The 6,687-nt window shown below is 39.0% G+C and overlaps 1 pseudogene; it reads left to right on the forward strand.

The window, feature by feature from the left end:
• The first annotated feature begins 3,580 nt into the window (after positions 1 to 3,580).
• Positions 3,581 to 6,159, forward strand: LOC143305559 (uncharacterized; annotated as a pseudogene).
• The last annotated feature ends 528 nt before the right edge of the window (positions 6,160 to 6,687 follow it).

Here is a 6,687-nt window from a genome sequence, read left to right on the forward strand (position 1 = left end):
GTGGATCCTAGATCCTCCCTCAGGATCATCCCTCGTCCAATGGTGGAGGAGTCCACCCTGTCTCGTGTGGGCCCCTTCTCCTGGCTGTGGTCCACCCTCAAGCGCGTGGAAGTGGAGGCGCTCCGCCAAGACGCCAGAACGTTGCAGCGCACATGTGCTAAGAGAAAGCGTGGGACCCAGAGAAATTAGGAAACGACAAGACCTTGTACTTGCCAAAGCAACTCTTGAGGAAATTTACGACCCTCTTAGAGTGCATGAAAAGACAGGATATCGAAAAAGACTTCGTAACCCTTAAGGACCGTTCGTGACTTGGTCGAAAACAACGAATTAGCTATGGTCTATCATAAATTAGTTTTTTAGGAATTTTCCAAGTGAAACTATTCCATTCTCTGGACTTCCGGCCTTCTCTCAGCTCTATCACCCACGTCGAGGGGTTTACAATTTACTCTTTGTCTATTTATATAAGGGTATGCTTAGACGATGTTCGAATTTCGCTCTTAATTTATGACCAGCGATACAAAAGTCCTCGAAGAACATTCAAGACATATCGATACAATAGACTATCGATAAATATTCTCATGGCAGTGTCGCCACACCACTCTAAACATATTCACGTGATAACGTTTCACGTTACAAAATAAATATCAAAGAAAGATGCTGTTGGCGAAATTCCCCATGTCTACGCAGAACGACGAAGTTGGCAACGAAAATACTTCGTTGGTGCGCCGTTACCGATAGCGGCAGCACCTCTCGGACCCACTTTGTCCACGCGGTCCCCTCTCCAAGCCGGAACCGGCACGATCGACGCCATAATTGATTTCCTTCTTCTTGATCGAACGCTTCTAGTAGACGCACGTGTTACGCCGGTCCACGCTTTGTATTCGATCAAGCTCAGTACGCGATTGCTAGTACAACAATTACCGACCACGCCGTGTCCACGCAATAATATTATCCTTGTCATTTGTTAGTGCCCGCCCAGTGTACTCTTGTAATTATTGTATATAATTTCGTGTGCTCTCTGTAAGGAGCTTGTAAACGCTTTGTAAATACTCTTGTCGGTATAAATATATTTATTGGGCTGAACTTCGTCTTGGGGGACCAAAAATTTCTGGATGAAAAGTATCAAATCTTATTGTTTTTGACCTGAAACATTCGAAAATGCAAGTTAAAAGTCCAGGAAACCAATAGTTTAAAAGATATGAGTACATGAAAATGTGTGTACTTGGCGTACTTTGACAGGTCAGTACGACGCCATTTGGTCCAATGAGTGGAGTCGCCGTCGGTAAAACAGAATTATATAAGTGGTGGCCTAAACCCGGTATACCTAAGGTTAAGTTTTTTTTTTTATAAACAATATCCCCTCGGATTTGATAGGAACTGAAGGTACTCACACCCAACAAATAGAGTCCAAACAAAGGATTGGATGCGGGGAAGAGTCAATGTGACATCGTACTGTCCTGTCAAAGTACGCCAAGTACACACATTTTTATATACTCGTATCTTTTAAACTATTGGTTTCCTGGACTTTTAACTTGCATTTTCGGACTTTTCAGGTCAAAAACTACAAGAACACATATTTTGGACTCGTTAATTTTTGGTCCCCTAAGATGAAGTTTAACCATTTATTGTAATCGTTACGCTGGTGTGTGTGTTATTTCTGACCGCGCTGACCACGCTAAATACGCAACAGATGCAGTTCAACTCCTTTTTTTAACTGCTTTCCAAGTTAATGTATTTCATAGTATTAATGTATTAAAAATGTATTTTTATGTATTAGAAAAACGTTAATGTATTAAGAATCAGAACTGAAACCGTAAAATCGGGATTCGAACTGATTCTTCTGGTTTCTTAATTCAGCCATATTGCCATGGACGAAATTATATTATTTTGTCGATTCGTCGATGCTGCTGCCACGTGCTTTAGCGACTTGAGCATCGAGCCGATAACGTAGAAATGACGAGAGCAGCCGAACTCTGCCAAACCCGCAGAGAGCTCACACGGACACGTGGGACAACGCGCTTGTGTTAGATGAAACAACTGCGGTAGGGGAGTCACTGGGACGTCGTGGGACGTCGTGGAGAGGGTAAAGATTTGTCCCACGTCCCACGGTTCTGGCATCACTGGTTCTGGCATCACTGGCTAAACCCCCTCCACCATACACGGGCCCTTCGTCGTTCGTCGCCATTACAGAATCATTCCGAATACAACGGTTGAACGGTACGGACGTGTATAATATATTCACTCGTGCGTTTCTTGGTTTAGAAAAATTAACCTATGTTAACTTGTGTATAAACGTGTGTTAGATCTAGCTAGTTATTCAGTGTTACTAACTAATTTTTTGTAATTATACTTTGGAATTGTATTAATTTCGATTGTCGGTTTTTTTTCTGTAGCTGTTTGTTCGGGTATCGAGACAAGTTCTGAAGTTGCGAATTCGGTGCCCGTTTTTCGCGAAGAAGGTTTTATCGAAGAATCATCGTTTTTGATTGACGTTTTTTTATGTGAAAACTGCAAGCAGATCGATCTTGGAAAACGTTACTGCCCTCAACCTGTGGACCACGGGCATCTTTGAATTCAGGTAAGTGATACAGTTTCTATTTCCTTTAACATTGTATTTTTGCATGAAAATTTTCGTTCTGTGTTTAATAATGATTGGCGTCAGCAGAAGCGAATTAAGTGAAGGGGGCATTTTCCACGATACATAGAAAATAAGCCAATTTCAAGTTTTTTTTTCTCAAAATTTACTTTAGGCATCAACTTGAAATTACTAGAGCTTCTAGTGTATCCTACTAGATGCGTACTTGAGGTACAGGGAATATTTAAATACGGAATAGAAAAAATTATACAAGCATATAAATGTGTGGATTTATTTGTACTCTTACCTTCAACATAAAAGATGCTGCTAATCTTACTGTAAGCCGAATTTGAAAAAAATCTTTTCCTAAAATATGTGTTACCCCCAATAGTAAAACCCCACGGAATTGTAAGTAAATCGGCCGAATGATTACTGAGAAAAAGGAACACAAGTACAGGAAAACGTGTGATTTTATAAAGGTAGTATTTTTCTAAAATTTTGCCTCTATCAGTAACTCACGCTCAACTTTGTGAAAAATTCTAAAAAATTGTTTTAATTGTAGATTCTGATTCCGAATATTGTTTATTATTAAATAAAGAAATAAAAGAATCGATTTTCCGACTTCCAAAATGCCCACTTCTTTCAAGATTTCTGGTGCCCCGGGATTATCAAACTTTTGTGGACCCCCATAGTTGATAAATTTAGTTCGAAAATTGCAATTAATTCAAAGTACTGTACGGGATCGATAATTTGAAGATACGGAAACATCGCAAGGATTCGTATTTTAATAATTTAATGATTTTAAAAGTTTAAAAGGAGGGGATTTATTTTTTTGACAATTGGATTCAAAATTTGCAAAATTATAGTTATAGATTATAGTTATATTTATAGATTTATAGATTTTAAAGGTAAAAAATTTTTTAATCGTAAAAAATCATTAAATCATCATATAATGATATAAGAATTAAAAGAAGAGGATATATTTTTTAGCAATTGGATCAAAAATGTATAAAATTGCAGTAGATTTTAAAGTTTGAAATTTTGTAATGTATTATTTAATAATGGCGGTAAATAAGCATTAATTCTTTCCACACAAGCTTCTTATTAGCGTTGGATTAAGGAGAAATCTAAGGGGTATTAAATAAACTAAATTAACATTTATAAATTTTCTTATATTGTTCATTTATTGGCGTGTTTATTCGGTGCGTATGTATTAATATAATTTTACTTATATATACATATATACAGGGTGGGGCATTTTAAACAGGTCACCTGAATAACTCGCTTGTTTTTGAAGATAGAGGAAAACGCATTAGACCAAACTTGCTTGGTATCGAGGGGCTCATAATCTGACGTTATTAATTTTTCTGTAGGTGAAGGCGCCAAAGAGATATGAAGATCAATTATGTTTTTTTTTTAATGGAATGGTATGGTTTTTTATTTACAATCAAGTAAAGTGTTTCAAGACGAATACAATGACCTATTATGAAGGTCATTCAAGGTCAACTGCAATAGAAAATAAATTGTCTCAGACCACACTTCGAATACTTTTGTATCTTCACTGATTGTTGGCGTACTGCTCTTGTAAATACTGATAAGGGTCGCAGAAAGTAATGAAACATTCAATAACACTGTACGCTTATCCGTATCCTCAAATGTTATTGATAGTTTGTCTATCGACTAGAGGAGGCATCGGAATTAACTGCTCTTTTCGGCCGATTTTCAGATGTCATGCCTCCTTTTCCCCGCCGACATCTGAAAATCGGCCGAAAAAAGCAGTGAAATGCGATGCCTGGACTAGAGTACAGCGCGGCGATAAATATTCAATCTGAGTGTTCAATTTTCTAAAATGCGTTACACGATAGCAGAGAAAGTAGAAATGGTTATTGTTTATGGTGAATGTCATAGAATTATGAGGGAAGTGGTGCGTGTGTATGGTGAAAGATTTCCCGATCGTAGAAGACCTTCACTCTCTGTCTTTGCAAACATTATAAAAACGTTCCAAGAAACCGGAAATGTGGATAATAAGCCACGCAATCGAGCCAAAAGAGTAACTGATGATGGAAACTCAATAAACATTGTAGCAGCTGTAATACGAGATCCACGCGTCAGTACTAGACAAGTTGAACGCGAGAGTGGCCTCAGTCGTCGAAGTATTTTGCGAATACTTCACGTCAACAGATTTTATCCGTTCCACATTTCACTTCATCAACAATTAAGTGAAAATGATTTTCAAAGACGTTTACAATTTTGGGAATGGGGCTTACAAAAACTGCAAGATGATGAAATGTTCTTGAATAAAATTTTGTTTACGGATGAGGCCACATTTACAAACCACGGAGCAGTTAACCGTCACAACATGCACTACTGGTCAGTAGATAATCCACGATGGCTGAGAGAAGAGGACAAATAGAGACCTTGGTCTGTAAACGTATGGTGCGGCCTTCTTCATAATAAAATAATTGGTCCATATTTTATTGATGGCACGCTAAACAGTCGTAAATACGAGAAAATCTTAGAAGACGTTTTGCCAGATTTATTCGAGGACATTTCACTGGACATACGGTAATCCATGTGGTTCCAACAAGACGGATGTCCTGCTCATTCAGCACGAAATGTTACAGAATTTCTAAACAGAAAATTTGGAGTTCGCTGGATTGGTCGATCAGGAAATAACAAATGGCCGGCACGATCCCCAGACCTGACACCTCTAGATTTTTATTTGTGGGGAAAGTTAAAGAAGGAAGTGTACCGCGAAAAACTAACAACCAAATTTGACATGCAAGAACGTATAAAAAGAGTTTGCTTTGAAATATATACAAATGAAATTTGTCAGGCAGTGTCATCAGTATCTCGGCCCGCGCTGAAGGCGCGCTGTGATTGGCCGGTGTTTTTCGTTAATAACTCGAAAACGAATTTTAACTTTTTTTGTATTCCGATTCCCACCAGACGATTCTTATAGTGTTTTGTACACTGATTACGAATCTGCAAACCATTTTGCTCCTGTACGTACAGTTTTTGAGAAATTTGATTTTGAAAAAATCTATATATTTTTCAGATTTAAACAAATTTTCTGACGTAATTGTTAAAGACATTGAAATTCTATTTACACTAAAAGATTTTGTAGGCTTTCCTGAATACAACGATACCTATTTTTAATACATTATAAATGTTTAAGTATGTTTAAACGATCATTGAACAAGGAGGGACTCGATTTGGCACCAATTTTTTAGGATATTTTTCAATTTATCTGAAAAAGTAGAGGTTCAGCGTAAAATCGAATTATACCACACGATAGAGTAGATTTTTGTCTTGAAAAACCACCCGAAAAATGTTACCACATAGATTTTTTTATCAAGCCAGGAAGCGGCTGTGGGTGTTCAGGCGGTGCCTGGGGTCGCAAATCAACCGGAAGATTCCCGTCTCTATTGGCGTCGGCTCCAGTCGTGTATCGCAAATTAGCGACTACAGCGAGAGCAAACACTCTAGGTGCTAAATATGACATGTATTTCCAATGTGTCATATTGGATACACGTCCAAAATCTCCGGTCTCATTCGGCCATGCAGGGAAATCGAACCGATAGTGTCTCCCAGCTGCTTAATAAACTATCTTCATCGCATTCTGCTTGCCCACGTAGGCTACGCAATTCTGCATACCGCGCGTAGAGATGCACCATCATCACGTACCGATAAGCCGACTTTGGGACGATAACGGAAAAGCGTTTGTCAGTAGCAGCGCGTAAGTCATACTCTCTATCAACTAGAGGTAAGTATGACTCGTTAGTTATTGAAAATTTAGTCGATCTCATCATACATGGGATCGTTCTTCAGCGGTGTGGCAACTGCGCTTGGGCGGACGACATCCGAAGCGCGCCTCCCCTCTTCAGGCCGAGGCAATGGAGGTGTAACAGTTGGACTAAGTCCAACTTTCTTCTCCCTAGGCGGCCCACGCTTGATGGGCTTCTTGCCTTTGGGTTTATCAACAGATCTAAAGTTGATATCTTCACCTTCATTTTTATGCGATTCTTTGGATGCACTGTCCATGCTTGCTAAGCGATTCACCAAATTCGTTAAAAACAACACTTTCACGCCCCGGGGGGTGTCGGCTGCGG

This window comes from Osmia lignaria, chromosome 8 (assembly GCF_051020975.1).
Source record: "Osmia lignaria lignaria isolate PbOS001 chromosome 8, iyOsmLign1, whole genome shotgun sequence".
NCBI lineage: Eukaryota > Metazoa > Arthropoda > Insecta > Hymenoptera > Megachilidae > Osmia > Osmia lignaria.